The 12287-nt window shown below is 41.6% G+C and overlaps 1 pseudogene; it reads left to right on the top strand.

Moving 5' to 3' along the window:
• Nucleotides 1–10801: 10801 nt before the first annotated feature.
• LOC112132457 (U7 small nuclear RNA) lies at nucleotides 10802–10855 on the top strand (annotated as a pseudogene).
• The last annotated feature ends 1432 nt before the right edge of the window (nucleotides 10856–12287 follow it).

Raw genomic sequence — 12287 nt, 5'->3', positions numbered from 1 at the left:
CTCCCCACCTACCCTGGGGCGAGCCCCACAGAGTAGGGAGGCCTTGGCAGGGCTTTGATGAGTGGGCTGGCCCTTGTTTCTGGTATTGGCTCTGGAATTGCTCCAGCATAATTCACAGCCAATTAATCTTGTCAGGCAGCCTATTGATTCCAGCTATAGCTCAGACACCATCATTACAAATAACCATCCCAATAAGCCATTATCTCATTGGTGCACCCGTTCACGTCAAAATGTGAGTGAAATATTTCAATTTAGACAAAAGATGGGGCGTGTGTTTTCACTGAAACAAGTTGCAATGCTCAAAGTGTATACATATACATTGTGGTTGAGTTTTCAAAAATAGAGAATCCAATTACTGAGTAGAGGAAGTATTGAAAAAATAATCTAAGCATAAAAATGAGTGTTTATCAACTACTCATTTGTGGATAAGCTTGTTGATCAAGGAAAAAAACATAATGGTCATTAGAAAAAAATTATTCTCCCTTGCCCCGCCACTACTGCCCAAAGCACATTCTTGAGCTTTGTCTGCTGAGCAGTGGGAGTGTGAAAACGTCTACCTGTGTGAAGGAGAGAAGATGAGTGGGTGTGTTTGTGGGAGAACAAACAAGAAGGTGGTTGAGTGGGTGCCGGGTCACTGGGCCTGTGTGGGAGGAGGCTGGGCCGCTGAGTCAGTGGGGAGCAGGAGGGCAGGTGCGTGTGGGTGATGAGTGGGTGGGAGGAGAACACAGCACAAAGCCACCTTGCATATGTGAATGTCTCAAGGAAATATTCCACAGGGCTGTACAAAAGAGCATTAGAAAACAATTAATTAGCAATTCTAGTTAGAAGAGGAAGAGCGAAGCTTTGCTGATAATGCTATCATATAGATAGTCATTTTGCATTTATACAATTTTGCTTTTCAGAATTATATTTGTGTTTTATAGCCCGATCACTGGAGGAGAACCTGCCACTGACATTGATAATGAATATTTCAGCTTATACATAGTTTTAGGGTGATCTTAGATTTACCTCTATAAACAAGAGTGGCCCAAAAGAGAGCAGGGGAATGAGTTGAAAACTCAAAGTTGAGGTAAACTCAAATTTCCCATCTAAAATAAGCCTTAAGACCCTAGGAAGAAAAGGGTACTTTTCTTTCCCTATGTGTTAGTCGATGGCATTTATAGTTCCTTTTGTAGCTATACATGATATTTAAAAAAATATGCCTTAAAATCTGAAATTGTAGCATAGATTTATATAAAGTTAGGGCAAAAAAGAGTCATAGAGACCATCTTCCCATATTTTACATATTTTCCCATATTTTGCAGAATGAATTAACTGATACTTAGCTTAAAAGGACTTGTCCAAAGGGTGGGATAGGAAATCTGTAAAGTCTGATCAATCAATTGATTCATCAATAAGCAAACATGGATGGAATGCAAAGGTGCCAGCCCCAACCCGTGACAGCCTCCAGGGAGAGATGTAATGTGGGAAACTTGGAGGAAGAAGCTAGGGAGTGGTTAATGCTCCATGGAGAAGTGAAGCACTCTATGGGCTGGCACAGTTGGTTGCAGAATAGAAAGAGCCCCACTGTGGTGCTGCTGTACATATCTAAGGGCAGATGGGAGGGACTGGGAACACTTAGCTCACTGTGTAACAGTGTGAGCTTCCTGGCTGGGAAGTCACTTTATCAGACCAGAGCTTAGCTATGGAGTTCACACCCCATTTCTACTGGTCTGTTTTCCCTTTGAGCTAATTCAGATGCTGAGCTTGCTTCTTGGTCGACTACCCAGAGGGAAAAAACTATTTGGATTTTCTCTTTTCAGTCATCCAAGTCATCCTAAATCAAATATTTCTTGTCGCTCTCTTCCTTTTTACCAAAGTCCTTTAATTACCCTTTGAAAACTAGCTTTTCATTTACATTTCTATGTATTAAGAATATCCAGTCAAGGGCAAGATGAAACAGATGGGCAACAGTAACTATATAGTAAAATAAAAATTAAGATCCTCTTATTTAAAAAAATTTTAAAAGTTGGTAGCCTCTGAGACTCTTCTAGGGGCCATTAAAATAGAAAATCCACCTTTCCACCATGCAATTAAGCAACTGAGCTCATTATGTTATGAGAATAACTGTGACATTAATTGCAGTACTGGTATTTTGGCATTTATTTTGCAGAATACATAAATGCCTGTATTTGATTTTTAAAAAGATAGACATATATGGTGTTACGGACTGAACTCTTCCTACCTCTCCCGCCAACCCCCCTCTCCCATCCCCTCTGCTAAAAAGTGTATGTTGAAATCCAAACCCTAGGACTTCTGAATGGGACTATATTTGGAGTCGGCTTTTATAGAGGTAAAATGAGGTCATTAGGGGTGGGCCCTAGTCCAAACTGACTGGTTTCCTTATAATTAGGACATAGACTTGCATAGAAAAAGACCACGTGAAGACAGAAGGGGAAGACAAGTCAAGGAGAGAGGTCTCAGAAGAAAAACCTGCTGACACCCTGATCTTGGACTTCTAGGCTCTGGAAGTGTGAGAAAATAAATTTCCTGTTGTTTAAGCCACCCTTGCTTGAGCAGGCCAATACATATAGTTTTCATTATTTGCTACACATTGTCCCCAGGTGTTCCCTATCTGAGACAGGGTTAAGGTCCAAGACAGGGGTTTCTCTCTCCCACTTCCTGACTCTTCTCAAGTAGGATGATTGGAGAAGAAGGACCTGTTTGAAATAAATTACTCTAGGAGAGGAGGGCAGGTCAGAGAGAATGAGTGGTCCTGATGGGAGCAGACAGCATCAAGCCCCAGCATGGGAAGGTAGTAATGGGGCCTAGGAACCTCCTTCCCACTGCTCCATATCTCTCCTAGTCCTCGAGGAAGAAGCACTGGGCACACCTCTGCTCCACGTGAAATATTAACATAGTGTATAAATTCTCTGAGTATTTCTCAAAACATAAATGGTTTTTATTTCTGTTATGTTAGATATACTAATCTAATGATATTGTACCAACAAATACAGTATTTTGGTATTTAAAAGTAACCTGAGATATAAAAACTGGTATTTGTATTTCTAATTCTACCCAGAGCTCAGCTCATTAAAGCTTACAGTTTACAGGATTGAGTCAAAGTGGCTAATCTTCCTACACACCTTGAGGATTAGTTATATGAATGAACCAAATGCACAATAAGTCGATGGCACTTCAAACAACAGACTAATTAAAATTTTTTGGTTAGAAGTTAATAAATTCCTTATCCAGAGTAGGCTCTCAATAAATATTTGTTGAGGTAAAAAGAAGATATCACCTAAGATCAAGTGGCATATTGGTTCAGATGTTCAAAAGTTTAATCCAGATGCTCAGTTTGTTTTTAAAAGGTGATCCAAAATAATTAGGACAAATGTCATATTTTCTTTAATTTTACATTATGTATGCTGTTAGAGTATAATTTTAAAAAAGATAAAATGACTAACATGCAAGTAGAAATGAGTAGATATAAAAATTGTATTTAACACACTGAGATGAGAGAACAATGAGATGTTAAAACCGATGAGCATTTGAGAAGCTAGTCATATAGGCAGTTGAATAAAGAAAAAAAGAAGTGTGATCCAGTGGTGAACACCAGCCTGGAGACCACTGCATTCGTGATTTGCCTCTGCCTACTGCTTTCAACCCTCTGAAGCATTCCTATCCCAGTAGCAAAACTGCTTGACTCCCACCCGCGGGCCCCCACCTTAAATCAGTCCTCTTTCCAGGCTGAAGAAATGGAAGTAGTTTTTATCTCTAACACAGCAACTAACTCACCTGGCTTCTCATTTTTGCCCTGAACTTCTGCATCAGTACTTACAAGTGGTCTTCTGCTTTATGTCCTGAGTCTGGCCCACACATTGCACACCAGAGCTGATACCAGCCTAAATCCCTGTGCATCAACTGCAGGCTTGGAGACCTGACCAGAACTGCTACCCTTTCAGGACTGAGCTTCTGCCTCACTCACATCCTCTTTTTAGATACTGACTATCTGCATCTGAATCCCAGAGCAAGGCTTGCAACTCTGCAATGGCTGACAGATGTCCCGGGTGCCAGCTACCTCCCTGGAGCAGCCAAACCTCACCTACTTCTGGACCTGCTGCCAGGGGCCAGGATACTCCTCTCCACTCACCTCCCAGGACATACCTGTTATGTTTACCACCCTTCTCCTCACAACTGCATGCCTAAACCACCACCTCTTTTTGTTGCTAACTCTGAGAATATAATAGCTTCCTAATTGCTAAACCTTGTCTTACCAGACCTTCCTCCAGCATTGGACACTGCTGACTGTTCCCTCCTTGAAACGTCCTCTTCTTTGGCTTATGTGCCACTCTACTCTCCTGGTTTGCTTCCCCATTTCTGTTGCAGGCTCTTCTTCTTCATCCTCTGAAGTGAAGGTGTTCTTCAGGATTCTCTCTGTTCTCTCCTTGGCCGTCTCATTTGACTCTCTACACTCACCCTGACAACCTCATCTCTATTCCCTTGGCTTCCATCAGAACTCATACTCTCAAGGGTCCTGAATCTTTCATCTTTCTCTCCCACTCACATCTTCTTCCTGAGCTGCAACTCTCCTATCCAGTCACCTATTAGAAGTTTTCCATATACTTCAAAATCACTTCCAAATGGAAGTCAATTATCTTTCTTTCCAAACTTACATTTTCTGCTTTCCTAGTATCAGTAAATAGAATGGCCATTCAATCAAGCCAGAAACCCAACATTATCTTCATGGATAATTGGTAACCAATTCCGGTGGATTTTAGCTCCATCCCACTGCCACTGTCTTGCTTTATATTCTATTATTCTGGCCTATCTTCACTTTGAATGTTCTTGCTATTTCCCTTCTACCATCCTTCTTACATACTGCCACCAAAGTAAGAAAACATTGTGAGGTGCAACCAATTTAGTGAATCACATTAACTTTTCTAGATGAAATAGATTAAAATGGAAAATACGAGGGTAAAAAAAGTTTCATCATATTTTCTTTACATATAATATTCATATATACACATATATATATGCTATCCATAATCTGTGTATGAATTAGCATGCAAAGTGTCTTCCTTATTAATAGATGATGGTGATCAAAGAAGTTCAAAAGCCATTCATCTAAAACACAAATCCTATCAGTTTACTTTATTTTTTAAAATACTTCATCGGCTCCTCTTTTTCCACATAATAAAGCCCAAATGTTTAGCAGAATCTTCAAACTCCCATGATGAGTCTGCAGCCTACTTCTCTTCACTCCTCTTGCTTTCAAACTTAGCAACACTTTAGGGTTACGTGGTGGTATGCCAGAAGGAACTAAGAGCCACTGGATAAACCTTCTGTATTTTATCTTCTGTATTATTACCAGCTATAACAATTTTACCTGCTGGCAAGTAGTGCAAAATATTCTTTTAGTATCTAAATAGCACAGATATATTACAAAATAGAATTTAAAGTTGGCATGAATTTTTTTTATTATCCTTTAAGTTCTGGGGTACATGTGAACAACGTGCAGGTTTGTTACATAGGTATACATGTGCCATGGTGGTTTGCTGCACCCATCAACCCGTCATCTACATTAGGTATTTCTCCTAATGCTATCCCTCCCCTAGCCCCCGACCCCGAACAGGTCCCGGTGTGTGATGTTCCCCTCCCTGTGTCCATGTGTTCTCATTGTTCAACTTCCACTTATGAGTGAGAACATGCAGTGTTTGGTTTTCTGTTCTTGTGTTAGTTTGCTGAGAATGATGGTTTCCAGTGTCATCCATATCCCTGCAAAGGACATAAACTCATCCTTTTTATGGCGTTATAGTATTCCATGGTGTATATGTGCCACATTTTCTTTATCCAGTCTATCATTGATGGGCATTTGTGTTGGTTCCAAGTCTTTGCTATTGTGAACAGTGCTGCAATAAACATATGTGTGCATGTATCTTTATAGTAGAATGATTTATAATCCTTTGGGTATATACCCAGGAATGGGATTGTTAGGTCACATGGTATTTCTAGTTCTAGGTCCTTCAGGAATCACCACACTGTCTTCCGCAATGGTTGAACTAATTTACACTCCCACCAACAGTGTAAAAGCATTCCTATTTCTCCACAACCTCTCCAGCATCTGTTGTTTCCTGACTTTTTAATGATCACCATTCTAACTGGTGTGAGATGGTATTTCATTGTGGTTTTGATTTGCATTTCTCTAATGACCAGTGATGATGAGCATTTTTTCATATGTTTGTTGGCCACATAGATGTCTTCTTTTGAGAAGCGTCCGTTCATATCCTTTGCCCACTTTTTGATGGGGTTGTTTTTTCCTTGTAAATTTGTTTAAGTTCTTTTTAGATTCTGGATATTAGCCCTTTGTCAGATGGATACATTGCAAAAATTGTCTCCCATTTTGTAGGTTGCCTGTTCACTCTGATGATAGTTTCTTTTGCTGTGCAGAAGCTCTTTAGTTTAATTAATCCCATTTGTCAATTTTGGCTTTTGTTGCCGTTGCTTTTGGTGTTTTAGTCATGAAGTCTTTGCCCATGCCTATGTCCTGAATGGTATTGGCTAGGTTTTCTTCTAGGGTTTTTATAGCTTTAGGTCTTACGTTTAAGCCTTTAATTCATCTTGTATTAATTTTTTTATAAGGTGTAAGGAAGGGATCCAGTTTCAGCTTTCTGCATATGGCTAGCCAGTTTTCCCAACACCATTTATTAAATAGGGAATCGTTTCCCCACTGCTTGTTTTTTGTCAGGTTTGTCAAACATCAGATGGTTGTAGATGTGTGGCATTATTTCTGGGGCCTCTGTTCTGTTCCATTGGTTTATGTATCTGTTTTGGTACCAGTACCATGCTGTTTTTATTGCTATAGCCTTGTGGTATAGTCTGAAGACAGGTAGCATTATGCCTCCAGCTTTGTTCTTTTTGCTTAGGATTGTCTTGACTGTGGGCTCTTTTTTGGTTCCATATGAAATTTAAAGTAGTTTTTTCTAGATCTGTGAAGAAAGTCAATGGTAGCTTGATGGGGATAGCATTGAATCTATAAATTACTTTGGGCAGTATGGCCATTTTCATGATATTGATTTTTCCTATCCATGATCCTGGAATGTTTTTCCATTTGTTTGTGTCCTCTCTTATTTCCCTGAGGAGTGGTTTGTAGTTCTCCTTGCAGAGGTCCTTCACATCCCTTGTAAGTTGTATTCCTAGGTATTTTATTATCTTTGTAGCAATTGTGAACGGGAGTTCACTCATGATTTGGCTGTTTGTCTGCTATTGGTGTATAGGAATCCTTGTGATTTTTGCACATTCATTCTGTATCCTGAGACTTTGCTGAAGTTGCTTATCAGCCTAAGGAGATTTTGGGCTGAGACAATGGGGTTTTCTAAAGATACAATCATGTCATCAGCAAACAGAGACAATTTGACTTCCTCTCTTCCTAATCAAATATGCTTTATTTCTTTCTCTTGTCTGATTGCCCTGGCCAGAACTTCCAATACTGTGTTGAATAGGAGTGTTGAGAGAGGGCATCCATGTCTTGTGCCGGTTTTCAAAGGGAATGCTTCCAGTTTTTGCCCATTCAGTATGATGTTGGCTGTGGGTTTGTCATAAACGGCTCTTATTATTTTGAGATACATTCCATCAATGCCTAGTTTATTGAGACTTTTCAGCATGAAGAGCTGTTGAATTTTGTCAAAGGCCTTTTCTGAGTCTATTGAGATAATCATGTGGTTTTTGTCATTGGTTCTGTTTATGTGATGGATCACAATTATTGATTTGTGTTTGTTGAACCAGCCTTGCATCCCAGGGATGAAGCCAACTTGATCATGGTGGATAAGCTTCTTGATGTGCTACTGGATTTGGGTTGACAGTATTTTATGGAGGATTTTCGCATCAATGTTCATCAGGGATATTGGCCTGAAATTTTCTTTTTTTGTTGTGTCTCTGCCAGGTTTTGGTATCAGGGCGATGCTGGCCTCATAAAATGAGTTAGGGAGGATTCCCTCTTTTTCTATTGTTTAGAATAGTTTCAGAAGGAATGGTACCAGTTCCTCTTTGTACCTCTGGTAGAATTCAGCTGTGAATCCGTCTGGTCCTGGACTTTTTTTGGTTGGTGGGCTATTAATTGCTGCCTCAATTTCTCTGTATTTCCTGAATTTGAATGTTGGCCTGCCTTGCTAGGTTGGGGAAGTTCTCCTGGATAATATCCTGAAGAGTGTTTTCCAACTTGGTTCCAATCTCCCTGTCACTGTCAGGTACAATAATCTAATGTAGAGTTGATCTTTCACATAGTCCCATATTTCTTGGAGGCTTTGTTTGTTCCTTTTCATTCTTTTTTTTAGCATGTCTTCTCGCTTTATTTCATTAAGTTGATCTTCAATCTCTGATATCCTTTCTTCTGCTTGATCAATTTGGCTATTGATACTTATGTATGCTTCATGAAGTTCTTGTGCTGTGTTTTTCAGCTCCATCAGGTCATTTATGTTCTTCTCTAAACTGGTTATTTTAGTTAGCAATTCTTCTAACATTTTTTCAAGGTTATTAGCTTCCTTGCATTGGGTTAGAACATGCTCCTTTAGCTCAAAGGAGTTTGTTATTACCCACCTTCTGAAGCCTCCTTCTGTCAATTCGTCAAACTCATTCTCTGTCCAGTTTTGTTCTCTTGCTGGCAAGGAGTTGCGATCCTTTGGAGGAGAAGAGGCATTCTGGTTTTTTGGAATCTTCAGCTTTTTTGCGCTGGCTTTTCCCCATCTTTGTGGATTTATCTACCCTTGGTCTTTGAAGTCGGGGACCTTCAAATGGGGTCTCTGAGTGGATGTCCTTTTTGTTGATGTTGATACTATTTCTTTCTGTTTGTTAGTTTTCCTTCTGTCAGGCCCCTCTGCTGCAGGTCTGCTGGAGCTTGCTGGAGCTTGCTGGAGGTCCACTCCAGACCCTGTTTGCCTGGGTATCACCAGCAGAGGCTGCAGAACAGCAAAGATTGCTGCCTGTTCCTTCCTCTGGAAGCTTCGTCCCAGAGGAGCACCCACGAGTTGCCAGCCAGAGCTCTCCTGTATGAGGTGTCTGTCGGCCCCTGTTGGGAGGTGTCTCCCAGTCAGGATACACGGGTATCAGGGACCCACTTGAGGAGGCACACTGTCCCTTATCAGAGCCTGAACACTGTGCTGTGAGATCCACTGCTCTCTTCAGTGCTGCCAGGCAGGGACGTTTAAGTCTGCTGAAGCTGCCTCCACAACCGCCCCTTCCCCCAGGTGCTCTGTCCCAGGGAAGTGGGGGTTTTATATGTAAGTCCCTGACTGGGACTGTTGCCTTTTTTTCAGAGATGCCCTGCCCAGGGAGGAGGGAACCTAGAGAGGCAATCTGGCTGCAGAGGCCTTGCTGAGCTGCAGTGGGCTCCGCCCAGTTTGAAATTCCTGGTGGCTTTGTTTACACTGTGAGGGTAAAACTGCCTACTCAAGCCTCAGCAATGGTGGACACCCTTCCCTCCACCAAGCTCGAAGAGTCCCAGGTCGAGCTCAGACTGCTGTGCTGGCAGCGAGAATTTTAAGCCAGTGGATCTTAGCTTGCTAGGCTCTGTGTGGGTGGGACCTGCAGAGCCAGACCACTTGGCTCCCTGGCTTCAGTCCCCTTTCCAGGGGAGTCAATAGTTCTGTCTCCCTGGTGTTCCAGGCGCACTGAGGTATGAAAAAAAAAACTGCAGCTAGCTCAGTGTCTGCCCAAACAGCCGCCCAGTTTTTTGCTGGAAACCCAGGGCCCTGGTGACGTAGGCACTGGAGGGAATCTCCTGGTCTGTGGGTTGTGAGGACTGGGAAAAGTGCAGTATCTGGGCCGGAGTGCATGGTACAGTCCCTAATGACTTTCCTCGGCTAGGAGAGGGAGTTCCCCCAATCCCTTGTGCTTCCTGGATGAGGCGATGCCCCACCCTGCTTCAGCATGCCCTCCTTGGGCTGCACCCACTGTCCAACCAGTCCCAGTGAGATGAACTGGGTACCTCAGTTGGAAATGCAGATATCACCCGCCTTCTGCATTGATCTCGCTGGAAGATGTAGACCAGAGCTGTTGCTATTCAGCCATCTTGCCAGCAATCTCTCTCAGCATGAATTTTAAGGTAAAAATATTAGAATGTAATAAAAGAGTCCATGGAGATATAGGACAGGATCCTCCTCTCTGCCTCTCGGAGCACTCAGGAGTAAACGTTTGAGAAATGCTGCCACAATCACCAGAAATGTTCTGACATGGTCCTCTCATACCTACCATGAATCAAAGGTACTCATGTTCAGCAACACGCAGATTTTGTGATGCCACCTGGAGCTGCTCAAGCTACAGGCTCCACAGAGCTCTCTGCTGAAGTGGATGTTAGCTAGCAAGAAAAAACAAACCAGAGGATTTATAGTCAGAAAACCTCAATTCAAATGCCACTCCTGTCACTTACAGGCTTTAAGGTGCTAGACAAAGCTTTTAGCCAGACCATAAGAGGGATCTGCCTGCAGCACCTGTCACCCTGTGGGTCCTCTGGGAGTATATGACTGATAGAGCTGACTAGGCACGTTTCTACTTCTTTCCACATGCTACACAGGGATCTCACCAAAGCTGAGCCCTTGGTGGAAAAGTGAACACTTTGCAGGTAGAGGTGGTAAGAGTCCTTCTTGCTACAATCTTAAATCAAGTCATTTGAGTTCTCTAAGTTCAATTTTTTTTTCTGACGAAGAATGGAACGCATAATAACAATATCTCCCTAAGAGGACTATTTTGAGGATTAAATGAGGTAGTGTATGCGAAAACACTGTGTAAATAGACCTCTTCCTCTACGATAATAAGAATTGTTGTTTTTTAGTGTTAACAGCTCTTTTAGAATTTGTCTAGCAGCTTTTCCAGGAAAACCCCTCACAAAAAAAAAAAGAAATTGTTATTTTTGTAATATTCTGCTTACGAACTGCTTTGTACCAAAGTTTTGTGTAAATTTGGTTTCCATTAATACTTGGAACACTTAATTTTTTTAACTGGTTCTAGGACACAGATATTTTCTCTCTTTAATCATACCAGAAGTAGACTGAAAAAAAATACACTGCTATACAATTCTTAGAGGATTTTATAACATTGAGAACACATTCCCTAAACTGTTGAAGTTACAATTACATTATCAAAGCTTAGAAAGTTAATACCAATTTACCATTTCTGATTCTTGTGAAAATGGGGATTCTATGTAGCAAAGAGAATTTTTTTTTTTTGAGTTAGGTTCTCACTCTATTGCCCAAGCTGGAGTGCAGTGGTGGGATCATAGCTCACTGCAGCCTCGAACTCCTGGAATCAAGCAATCTTTCTGCCTCAGCCTCCCAAGTAGCTGGGATTATAGGTGTGTGCCACCACTCCTGGCTATTTTTTTTTTTACTGGTAGAGATGGGATCTTGGTATGTTACCCAGGCTCATCTTGAACTCCTGGCCGCCTGCCTCAGCCTCCCAAAGCACTGGGATTACAGCAGGAGCCACCTTGACCGGCCAAAGAAGAGAATATTTTTAATCTATTCAGTGGGTTCTGGGAAGATGACAGTGGCAGCAGTATATTTTAACATCCAAATCTCAATATAAAAACAGAGTAACTACTTAACAAAATAAAAAACTCAGAGACAATATTTATAATGACTAGTTACCAGGCATCCACACTGACGAATGAAGACAAACCACCAAACAGCCACAAGACCTGAATTATATCAGCATCTGAGCAGGAGGAAGCAAGGGGGGAAGCAATGAAACTTGACAGACTTTGACAGACTTGAGAATGAGGGAAGCCCAAAACAGCAACGGCTATTTACTGGGAAGCACGTGGGTAGGTCTTGCCCAACCCACAAGTTGTGAGTGCAAAAGGTCTGCTACAAAGACTGAGAGTGCTTAAGCAATCTAGACCTTATGATTTCTCTCTAGAAACATGACCTGCCCGGGCTCCCTTCCAGGATTCCCTTCCAGGACCCTCTTCCAGGACCACGTCACACTAAAGAGAAATGCCAAGTGGAATCAAAATTGAGCTGGACAGAGACATGGATAGTAGAACAACTGATAAAGGAAGCCCAAATAAAGGGAGAGGAGGGAACAGAACCAGGAAATCTTATAAGGCAAGCTGACTCTTTTTAATACATAAAAACAACAGAAGAGGGAGTTTGTGTGAAGTTAGAGAAGTTACCCAAAAATCACGAATCAGTCCTACTAACAGTTATGGAAAGCCACTTTCACGTAAAAATTTAAAACAGAAAAGTATTGAGGCAAAATCTCTTGCAGTTATTCCTAAGGGGAAAAAATGAGCAGAATAATCCCTACACAAGAAA

The sequence above is a fragment of the Pongo abelii genome, chromosome 11 (genome assembly GCF_028885655.2).
Source record: "Pongo abelii isolate AG06213 chromosome 11, NHGRI_mPonAbe1-v2.0_pri, whole genome shotgun sequence".
Taxonomy (NCBI): domain Eukaryota; kingdom Metazoa; phylum Chordata; class Mammalia; order Primates; family Hominidae; genus Pongo; species Pongo abelii.
The sequence above is the reverse complement of the archived record's forward strand: the minus strand, read 5'-3'. Positions and strand labels throughout refer to the sequence as shown.